A 12,195-nucleotide genomic window follows, 5' to 3' on the forward strand; every position below is an offset into this window, starting at 1 on the left:
GGCTGCAGCTGTGAAAGTCGTTTGGAACCCACATGCACAGAGAATTATAACTATGGCGAATAAATATCAAAAACAGCCCGGTAGTCACTTTCACTTCGACAACCGTGAACAAAGCACCTAGTACAACGCTGGTAAAAAAATGCAGGGAAATACTTTCTAAACATATGATAAAACATTCTCTGGCAATGTGTGTAAAGTATTTCTCTGAAGGGCGCAGAGACCTGAGGGGCCTACACTGCTGCTTCACAATGGGGAGCTCAGCCCTGCACTCCCCATGCTCAGAGACAGCCCGGGCCCAGGCAGGATCCTCCTCGCCTACAGGTGCTGTCTGTGGACTGATAAGAAACCCAGCCAGGCCTGGGGGAGCGTCAGTGACCGGCTTGTGAAATCACCAAGTAGAAAGGGAAAAGCCTGGGTCCCGACTGGCGATGTCTAAAAGCCAGAGGTACAGTCAGTGAAATCATCTGCTGCTGCGTGAGAGGATGAGAGGAGATTCAGGCACTGCTGTGCTGTGGGGGGTCTAGGGTAGGGCTGCCCTGTACTGCCGGCCCAACTGGTCTCCCTCACTCACAGCCCGCAGGCCCAGAGACAGCGTCTCCGCCCAGCCAGGCTCCCCTGCTCTCTGGCACACTGCGAAACACTCCTACTGGCCGCGCAGAGGAACGTGTTACAATACTCAATTAGTACAGAAAGAGGGTCCTTGATGCCAACAATCTTTCAGGGTGACGCCATGTTTCTTTTGGCTGTGTTTGATTTGAAAAGGGCTGTAAGGAACCCCTGGAGTGACAGTCCACCTGAGCGACGGCTCCAGAGATACTTCAGGACCAGGGAAGGACCGACAGGTGAACGCCACCGCGGCTCTCTCAGGATTCGAACTCCGCCGCAGAAGGAAGAGCCATGGCTTTTCCATCGAACTTCATTCCTGGAATTCTGCATTTTTTCTTTTTTCCGCAGACGTGCCCAAGGTGCAGAGATCACACGGCGGCAGTGTCCCAGCGCGCGGACTCCTTATCGGCTCCAGCCTTCATGGACTGTATGTGGAGACTGCATCAGAGCCTGCCTCGGCAGACTCCTTCCAACACCAGTGCTCTTGAAAGCTCTGGAATAACAAAAGCAGTCTGTGTGTTTCAATTATTCAAGGCCACACACTCAGGGTGGCTGTCAGCTTGCAGAAGCCTTTATTAAGCAGTGCAGTATACCTGTCTGATGCAGGAAGAGCTGAGAGGAAACAGAAGGCTTCACTTTGGGGAATATTGCCTTCCTTACCGCAGTCATTAAAACTGCACCTTTATTAGCTACATTTCCGCAGGGAATGGAAGCCAATTTCAGTCAATTCTAGAAGGTAAAGGTGTTTGGCAGTATGGTTAAGAGCCATGTCTCCTAGCTCCTGGAGAGAAACCTGTAAGCAGTCATTTTATTTGTATAGCTTTCGAAATGTGGGGAACTGGTATGGTCATGTACAAAAAATCCCCTTTTATCCACCTTTTTTACACATAGACCATATAGATAAGTATACTATTTATATACTGATGTTAATATTATTGATTGATATTCTGAGCTTGTTGATCATTTCTAAACTGCATCTGTCTGTTTCAATTCCTCCTCGCAGCGCTACAGCTGCTGTGATCTGCAGTCTAGTGTGCAGAGACTGTAGACTGTAACTAAGGACGGTCAAACCGCTGGCTTCTGTGGGATCAGTGGGAAAACATCGACTACCAGATGGGCCAGCTGATCCCTGGTCTCTCTCCTGCCGCCCTCCCTTGTCCCCAGCCTGTGCAAGGGGCACATTTCTGAGAACAAGCCCCATCAAGTAGGCCTCAGGGCAGCAGGAGGAGAGTGTGTGTGGGCTCAGCTGTCAGAGGGCCTTTACAAACACCTGTCTCCATGGCAGCCCTTCCACAAACTAGTATAAAAGGTCATTTTCACATACAAAAAAAATATATATATACAGTATGTGGTCCGAAGGGAAAATAAAATACTGAAGTTCTTTAATTTTGAGTTTTCAAGTATAGTGATTTCACCCAGAAAAATAAAACAATAAAAAAATCGTTTCAGTATTCTGGACCTTCGATCTCCAAAATACCACTCTCCAAAACATGAACTGTGTACAAGTGTGAGTTTGGTTCAAGTTTGTGTTTTACCACATGCTCCAGCCCCCTGGATGTTTTGACGTATGAATCTAACAATCCGGTCTTTTCCCCCTGCCGGAGAATTGCGAAGGAAGAGCTGTCAGAGAAGACTGGTCTCATCGCCCACATTGCTCCATACGGTCAACCAGCCCGCAGGATTCTCTGAGAGCTGCAGGTCTCGTCCCGTCCTGACCCGGGTGCAGCAGCTGGAACTCAGCCGAGACTGATGCCAGACTTCATCGGCTGGGCTGCAGGCACCTCGCCGCCGTGTTTTTCTCGATTTCAGCATAGCTGTACCCTGCCTCACATCCCATTGCTTGCTGGGATAGGTTCCGGCTACCCTGTGACCCTGAACTGGATGAAGAGGTCAGAAAATTGTTGGATGGACGGATGTCTCTATCGAAATACATCCGTATACAAAGGAAGTTTATTGTCTGTGATTTATTTACAGCGTTCATCTGAAGTAAACCAGTCTCTTTCTTTTTAATGGCATGGTCTCAGGCAAAAGGAAACACCTGAAAAGTACTAAATAAAAAAAATCATATGAATGTTTTTCCTACTACTGTTGGCTTTTTGCATTGTGTGATTTCATTTTTAGCCAAATTAAAAAGCTGTTCAGAACCCTCCATTTTATAGAAGACATTCACACCCCCTGGCTAGTGTCAGCATTTCCAGCTTCAAAGAAAGGGCATGTTATCTGAGGTTTAGGTTTGTTTAAGCCAGTATGCCTGAACAAAGAACTCTTGTGTCTCTAACTATACCAACTGGTTGGGTTTATTCTTGGCAAAATTGTTTAGAAGTTGGTTATGATAATTTATTTTAAGTATTGGTTAATCTGATTGGTTATTTCCTAATATTTCTTTAGTTTCAAAACCCCCTACCTATAACAATATACTACCCTGAAGTAAAATTAGAGATACAAAGTCATTGTTTTCAAAATTTGACTTTTACAGGAACTACTGACTCATTTTCCAATTTTACAGAAAAGTAATTTTCCACGGACATGCTCCCAGTCTGTCTTATACTGTAGGTCACCTGTTCGCCAACACCTGTAAGCTATTGATGAATTAAGAAAAAATCAATCTGTCCAATTTAGAGAACTCTGGTCCTTCAGGGCTGAAGGGTACTTAGATTTTAGTCCTAAATGATCTCTAAATTACTTCATTTAGCAAATTGCCTATTTAATTGATCACAGTGGAATTGCTGATTTAATGGCGACCGACAAAGCCTGCTGTATCGGGACCTTTCAAGACCAGGATTGAAGATCCCCAGGCTACTGACACAGTAGTGTAAAAGTTTTTTTACTGCAGGAATTAATCATTCTCAGCGTTGTCTGTGGGGGGAAAAAGAAAAAAAAAATGGAAAGTGCTGTGATCTCAACGAGAGGGTGAATACATGACAGGGCTCATGGATCCGAAACAGAAAGACTCCTAAAAACACTGAAGAGTGCAAGTTTGAAAAGTAGGGCGATGGAGCTTTAGCCACGGAATTTTGCCATTTATTTAGCGTCCGAATTTAGCTAACAAGCAGTGCCCTGTTGAATATCCTGGGATTGTCTGAAGGACAGCACCTCCTCCGGCACAGGGACACCAGTCGCCACACTGGGACATTAGTGTGGAGAAGCTGCTCCAGGGAGGAGAGCAACACCAGCTTTTGGAAACCCACTCACTGTCTGGTAGCCGGCGAATCAGGTTGCGATAACCCTTCGTGGCTCAGATGATGGCACCAGGGTCATCAATCCTGAAAAACCCACACACAGCTGCAGTCGGAAGGGAGGAGAGCCGTGCAGCCGCTTCTCGGATCGACGGGAGCATTCCCGACTGATCCCTGGGCACGTGACTGGCGTGTCCTTTTGTTGGCGTCCGCCTAGGAAGCACAATTTGTAATCCGGGGCACAGATGGTGGCACGACAGAGACGCTCAACAAAGCGCAGCCCTCGGCACTGGGGACGGCGCTGCGAGAGGCGGAGGCAGCCGGTTGTAGCCCAGAGGTGCTCCTCTCAGGAACGGAGATGGAAGACCCGCTTTCTTTGAGACCAGATAAAAGCCATATGCTCCCAAGCTCTCTGCTTCACAAAAACCCTCCCTCCGACATTGTGCTGAAATGGCCCTTGTGCAAGCGTGCACTCATTTCTAACGCTGATGCGTTCTTTATCCTTACAACCCTGGCCTGCTTGTGCCCTGGGTGCACATTAGGAGTACATACAGTACAACAAGCATTTAGAGCTTTGCGCTTGTATGTGGTGTTTTCTCATTTGGAGTTTTAAAAGCTGCTTTATCCTCTTGAAGTATATGTAACGGCTGAAAGACCTTTTTTGTTCCTCTTGAGCAGTAATGACCTCTGCTAGGACACTCTAACGTTGGTTCAGGAAATTCCCTGCCAGCAACATTGTGACGGATTTCCAGAAATCAGAGAACAGCTGACAAACGCAAATCAAATCCCCTTTTTGTCATCACTAAGAGGTCCAACAGTGAGCATGGGCTTTAAATGACAAAGCTCTGCTGATGCATGAGAGTAAAACAATGCTTTTTACTTTAAAGTCCTTTAAAGAGTTAATCACGGATCAACTACAGTACAACAAGGCTGTAAAAGGCACAGCATAAATGCAACCTTGCATAACAGAAGCACGTTTTCAGGAGAGAACAATCCTGCACATTTTGAAGACTTGGATATTTTGTCACCTGTATATGCAGTATCAGAGACATGAAGGGAAATGTAAGGGTTTGTCAGTATTGTTTAGGGTTTGGGGCAGCAGGCCTGCAGCCCCAGGTGACTCAGGTGCTGGGTGCTGTTGATGAAATGGATTAATAGATTGCTCAAGAGCTCACCTATCACTTTTTTTCTAAGAAAATTCATTCATTTTATCAATTCAATTCAATTTAAGATGCTTTATTGGCATGACTGATGGATACAATCAGTATTACCAAAGCAAATAAAAATAAAATTAGCATGAAACAGAATAAACAAAAAATAAAATAAAATCTTCAGACATTTACAACAAAGACATATCATAAAATATTTGCCTATACTGTGAACATATGGAGCATTATTGGGAGATTATCTCCTGTACAAAGATTTGTATAAAAATATTTTATTTTCACAACATCAGCCGTTTTTCTTCCTACCACTGGAATGATCGGTGCACCAGAGGCGGAGCCCCCTGTGGTAACGCTGGGCCCATTGTGAGCCTGCCTCCAGCACACAGCACACAGCACATTTTCACCCCAGTGAAAGAAAGCCCCTGCTCAGCCAGTTTGTCACTGAGAGATACAGCTGAGAGCAGACCTTTCCAGTCCAAACACTCATCCTGGGTCAGGGTTGGCTGCCAGTGCCAGAGTCACGCTAACATTCGTTTGTTCAGCCTAAAGCCAGCTTGGACTTCATCTAAATTTCAGATTGCACTACTTTACGACGTATTAATTAAACGGAACACTAACCACACAGACAAACATACAAAAAGCAAAACAGCTGCTCCAGCAGTATAATAAAATACGTACTTGAAACTCCTTGATCATTAGTAACATCGTCATCATCATACAGACAGTACCCTTAAAGCAACTTTTGTCCCCTTTTTTATTTTTGCTGTGGGATGGAAAATGGCATTGTGTGATTTTGCAATTAACACGCGCACCAGAAGAGTCGGTTTCCAGCTCGCTTGCACAGCGCGGAGTTCTGGAATCCGGGCTGGGGACAGGACAGGGGTGTGGAGTGGGCAAGAGCAATGCCAAGAGAGCAACGCCAAGGGCCTCCCAGCTCGGACAGGCCCTGTTACTGCAGCACAACTCCTGCTCCTGGCTTGTGCGAAGCCCTGCCTAATAAACCATCCACCTCCAGGCCAATGAACCCCTAACAGCAGCTCCGATGGCACCTCCACTGCCAGAGCAGAATGGCAGCTGAACCCTGTGTTGAAACAGCAGCGATGTCTATAAACCTGCAGGTGAGAAGTGATACAGCACAGAACTGAACACTTTGTGTGTGAAAACACACCTGTATAAAAGTCCATGCAATCCATCCACTTGGATAAGCAGTGTATAATTAAGGTTTTTCAATTATTTGCAGAAAGAAACTATAGAATTGTTTGAATATCCTTTGCTCCTGTTGCTTTTTTTTCTTAGAATTATTTCTCATTCTTATTATCACAATTCTTACATATCTTATGTTTAAACCTATGTGCTTCTTTTAGGATTTGCTTCTTTTAGGATTATCTTTTGAGGACCTCTCAGATTTGTTTTCCACTGCAGAGTAGATTTTGATGGTATGCATGTTAGTTCTCATTGCTGACCAGCATCTCCTGCAGCACCTGGTGCTTGGCAAAGAAGTCAAAACTGAAGCTAGGAATCGTTCAATGCATTCTGTAAAAAAGGCAGGAATGTCATTCGAACTCTTGACTCAGTGCTCCTGCTGTTCAGCGCTCAATGGGTCACTGGTCCAGGCCCACCTGGAGCTCTGCAGGAAAGATGGGCCAGAAGCAGTCCAGCTGCTGGGAAGGCCACCTGACTGGCCTACAGATGGGACAGGAACCAGAGACCATTCTGGGACAGCCGGTCTTTGTTGTAGTTCGGATAAACCCTAATTAAAACAAAGGAGAGGCATGATTCTCATAGTGAGCTTAACGTCAGTAACTCACCTGACAGAGGAGAACAACAATCCTTCCCCCCTTTTAATGAGGGATGAGCCAGAGATCTGGCTCCTTAATTAAACCCTTTTAATTAGGGTTTGACCTCCTCTTGATCTTTTGCGTAAACCTCCACGTATTGAAATGTTATTAAATTTATCCAAGAGAGAATTAAATTACCCACAATCACGTGACCTGACAAAATATTGGAATATTGGCAGGACTTCCTGAGGTACATGTACAAAGCGCACATACGAAACATGGACATTTTTAATTATTCTCCTGTTTTCATGGGGGATTTTCTGTGCTCCTCAGACTCTTCCAGCTGTCTGCTGTCTGAGGTTTGTAGTGCCTGAAGTCTTGGAAAAGTAAGTGCTTGCTTTTATTTGTTTTCATAAATTTACCCTTTCGCATTCTGTCAGCTCTGACCACCTGTTTTCTTTTTCTTTAGCCTTTTTTAAAAGCCTGTAGCAAAGAAAGATCCCAGCTGCGGAACAGTGAAGAGAAATGGTGTCTCACTTCCCTTGTTAATTGACTCCCACTCCCTGGAGAGCAGAACACCTCCGTCTGATGAGAGTGTCACCCTCTTCCCTCAGAGATGCTGAGTCAACCCACAGAAACGCTCTATAAATACGCACAGCTTGTTCTTTGTCAAAACACTGCTTTCAGTACCAGGGATTTATTAGAACAAGCAGTTGAAGTCAATGTGCTGTTCTTCCTTCTTCTTTGCTTCAGGGCTGTAAACCACACCCTTGCAGACCTCTCCCCCTGTCAGAGTTAAAAGAAATATCCTCGGCATTAATTCATATAATTGTTTGGTCATATCATTAATTTCACACACACTGATCCTCCCCCCCAGCCAGGTCCTGTCCCCCCACCTCCTTAAAGACTGTAAAGTGAGCCTATTTACAGCCTAAATACTACAAGGGAATAATCGATTGCCTTGATGCAGTGAAAAGATCCTGCACCTCGATAAAATTCATGACTCATGCTCTGCAAAATTTTCTGTCAGTCGTTCATAAAGGAGAAATATTGATTTGCATTCCCCCTGAACGCAGCGATCTGATGGCTCAGACGTGGCAGGGAACTGGCTGGCTAATGGTGACAGTCAGAGGCTTATTAGGGCTGGAGGGATCCAGTGTTAGAGACTCTTTAAAAATACATTCAGACTTCACGTTTCCCCGAGACGAAATAACTCCTAATGGAAATGTTAACGTAACGTGTCCCACAAGCCCTGAGCTTGCAATACATGTCGTACAGGAACTGAACTCAAGGGCACATCTCTGCTGGAATGATGGACTTCTTTTGCTTTTGTCCTAAACCTGTTTTTCAGCACTGAAAACCAGTACTGCTGGTTCCTCACCACAAATAAAGCATTTTTAACAAGGTGCAGAAAGAGTGCAAACAAAAAATATTGAGGTAAATAAATTGAGAACAATTTTTCATTTACAGTGGAAACCAGGAGACCCATTTATGCAGCAGGTATTTTTCTGAGATCAGTGTGAAGTATAGTACCTTGGTCAAGGGTACAACTGTAGTGTCCACCCTGGGATTTGAACCCTCAAAGCTCTAAACAGAAGCCAAAATGCCTAATCACAGCTCCACACTGTGGCCGTAGACAGGGAAATTCTGATGGGCTTCATGACAGGCTCCCCATGATCTCAAACTGATTTCCTTTTTTTTATGTCTGTCACTGGAAAGGCTGGTTCTACATCATGCTCAGAACAATTACAACCATCGAAACTCCATGATAAAGCTCGGTTTTGGCCATCAAAATCAAGGCGGAATGGCTTCCTGTCTTTCTCCCCCAAGCCTCATGCCCTGGAGGGTCTAGTCAGCCTGTTGCTCGAGTCTATATTTCTTACACACATCAAAGCAGCAATTAGACGGTACCGCTCATGAGAGGAAGGTTTTTTGATGGCGTGTGGATGTGCAGCCCCTCACAACAGCTGGATTAACGGTGCACAGCAGCTGCTGTCGGCGGGCTGTGCAAAACTGCGCTGGAAAGCTGCGTGGGACAGGGTTTCAGGTGCACGAGGACGAGGAAGAGGACGACAGCCGGCCAACGGCAGAGGCAGAAGCCCACAATAGAGTCCTGGACATGCGATACAACAGTGAGGTGGAATTAAACCAGCGGAGCGTAAGTATTATGTAACAGGAGCGGCAGAAGGAGGATTAGAAAACTGAGCTGCACACTGGGCTGCAAACTCTATTTGCACTCTTAATATTGGCAGGAAGATTTTCCAGCTTCTATCAATTCCGACTGGCAGTGTTTCTTTTTAAATGAGACACCCTGAGTTTGCCAGTGCGGGGCAGGCTAGGGGGGGGGGCTCTCTCTCAGTTGCCCTGTGTGTTTGGGTTATGCCGGTCCGAGGATCTTGGGAAGCAGCACTGCAGCCCAGCATTCCCTGGCAGGAATCTGCATTAGGACAGGAACATATTGTGCTGTGGAAATGCATCACTTAATATCACATTTCTCGTGTTTTCTTCTGAGCAATTTGTTTCCTTAACTTTGGAAGAGATTCACAGTAATCGCTGTTGCTGTGACTGTTTCACAGCCAAGCGAAAGATACAGTTCAACACTAACAGCCCCCTATGCCAGTAGCGTGGGGAAAGGCTGCCCTTAGATTCTCAGAGTGACTTAGACCTACTATCTTTACTTAATGGTTCATATTAGACATTAAACTGTCTATGAATTGTTCAGTTGGAAGTTCATCTGGCTGTCCGTAGATGTCTGGCAGGCTGTGGGAGTTACTGTATGTCCTTCCTCTTTCAGCTGTTCAAGCCGGATTCAGGTGAGCATGTGTTTTGCGTTGGTCTGTTTTGAGTGTAAAGTTGCGCGTCTGTCTCCGTGTCTCACTCGTCACACTGTCCTTCGCTGTTGAAGTTCTCTGGGCTTAACATCTCAGGCGCGCGAGGCGCAAGCGCCGTGTCATGAGTCTTATCAAACTGACCCTGACAAATAAGGTGGTAATCTGGGATTTGTAGTGTCCTGCTAATAAACCTCAAATTCCTGCTCAACTACTTAACGAAAACTACACCTGTGAAACAAACAGATCATTAATTGAGATCTGTACTTACTGGGTATTACCTCCTACAGATTCTGCAAGGAAAACTTGAACTGGTTTGGATACAGTGAAATTTCACTCTCTCTCAGCTGGTGCTCATGAGCAGTACCCTGGTATTTTGGCTCAGCCTTTTCAGGTGTACTGTTCACTGCAGTATTTCTGCTTAAGGGAAATATATCTTCATTGAGTTTAGACCTAGGATAGCAAACATGTTTCCCAGTATGAAGGAAGGTGTGATCAGGAGATAGCATGGAGAAACAGATCCACTCAGCAGATCATGGCACGCTGCAGCTCTTCTTGGACTGCAGGGCTAAACGCTTGGCTATCCTTGAGATACCACAGCAGTGCAGTAGGATTTATAGCACAGATGGCTGAGGTTCAGCGCTGTGCAAAGAAATTAGCTGGATGCCTCCAGGATGTTCGAGCAGCAGCAGGATTTCATCAGTGACAATGTGCCAGTAACACTTACAATAAGAGTGGGCCCTCTGCTGTTCGGGGTTTGTACGGTGATCGGTTTTGAAGCAGTACAGGCGCTGCAATGCCTCCTGTACTTTGAGGACTGACTGCTGAGCCACAGAACGACTGCGGGGCCCAGCCCTCTCACTTCAGCCTGCTACAGCACTGCTTTTTCTTCACCGTGGTATCCCAGCTATCCTAAGGCTGGGAAAATGCACCAAAAGCATTCTCTTCTCCCCACACTTCACATTCCAAATACAACCACGTTCTGAAAAATTACATGATCAAACCAAACTGGTAATGAAAACATCAATGTGTGTTCTAGAAGTTTCCTTTGAAATGGAAATTTCCAATGTAACTACTGAAATTCACTAATGTAGCAAAATGTCATATATTCTATTCCACACTCTATGCCAAAACTGGAATAAACCTCTTTACCCATAATTATTTGCTACTTCGTCACAAGAAGAATTTCCAGTGGAATCATGGGAAATCTGTATAGTCAAATGAGACAACAACCCCCTGTCTTATGTACTGAGACATTCAGCAGATGGGTCTCAGTATTGCAAAAACAAAATATTGCTTTCAAACCCTTTTTGTGTTTCAGTGGTTTCTATGAATACCAAACAAGAGCATGAACACATTACCATTACATAGTACATTCATTTAACATGACAGGAGTGTCTGTCTCTAGAGTGGGAGATGAATATCACATAAATAATATATCATTAATACTTCCACCGCCAATCAAATGCTCAAAAAACAACATGGATTGATTCAATTTCTTTCAAGTCAAAATTTTTCAGGTTAAAAGACGTCAAGTTAGGTCAAAGGCTATGTAATAACTGGAACACATTAGTTTCTCCTTTGTGCTCCACTGTCTGGTTGAGTACATCCAAATGACTGTCACTTCCAATACACATATCAGATTGGTGTCCAGGGAAAATGTTTTTTTCAGACCAAGAAAATGTGTATATTTGTCTAAAGACAATATTAAACTGGATTCCTCTAAGGAACAATACTGGAAGACTTAACACAAAAATTACAAATGCAATATAAATAAGACAGACAGGCACAAATAACCAAGATAAACACAAAACAAAATCTTTGAGTATTTGTTTCTTTAAAGACACATGCAGTTCGTTGCTGTAGAAGACCCTACTTGTACAAGAGGACCTGTATAATGAAACCAGTGTTCCACACAATTATGTCAAGCTGTTTCAAAATTTAGATCCTGCATTTAACTGAAAAATGAAACAAAAGAGACATACGATTTGCTTCTTATCTGTTTTTTTTAAACAAGGTTTTTCCTGCAGTACAGAGCTGTTTCTCATTCCCAGCTTCTGTAATTAACCATTTTTACGGAGCAGCTGGGACTTGAAACTGTCAGAGTCCGGGTCAGAGTGAACCTGCTGTGCCTTTGGATTGTAAGCTGTCACATGGCAGTCGCCAGGCGTGGTGCGAATGTCTGTTCGAGAGCTTGGGAGAGGCACTCCGGGCTCTGCAGGGTCCGGGCACACACACTGGCAGTGAACAGAGCAGATGAGCTTGTGCAAACATGCCGACCAGGAAAGAGTCCAGCAGGGAGAGGCACCCCTCATGCATCTTCCAGTCTCAGCCTCCCGACCCCACCAACCAACACCGTTCTCCCCCTGCACCCATCCCAGAGCAGATCATAGTATGCCGTGGAGATTTTGCTGTAGGTGAATTTTAAATAATCACTTTCCATTGTGGACTTTCAAAAGCCCGGGAGGTCAAGTTCCTTAAAGGATTTCCACAGGCTTGAGAGTGAATGTGTTCCCCGGTAAAGCCATTCGGTGACAGCGATGATGATATAATGGGACCTCCAGGAGGAGCACAGAACCTGACTCGTCTCCTGGCTCCAGACTCCTGCTGCTTTGTTCTAAGAGTTGAAAGGCCACCATAG

The sequence above is a fragment of the Lepisosteus platostomus genome, chromosome 10 (assembly GCF_059453375.1).
Source record: "Lepisosteus platostomus isolate fLepPlt1 chromosome 10, fLepPlt1.hap1, whole genome shotgun sequence".
NCBI lineage: Eukaryota > Metazoa > Chordata > Actinopteri > Semionotiformes > Lepisosteidae > Lepisosteus > Lepisosteus platostomus.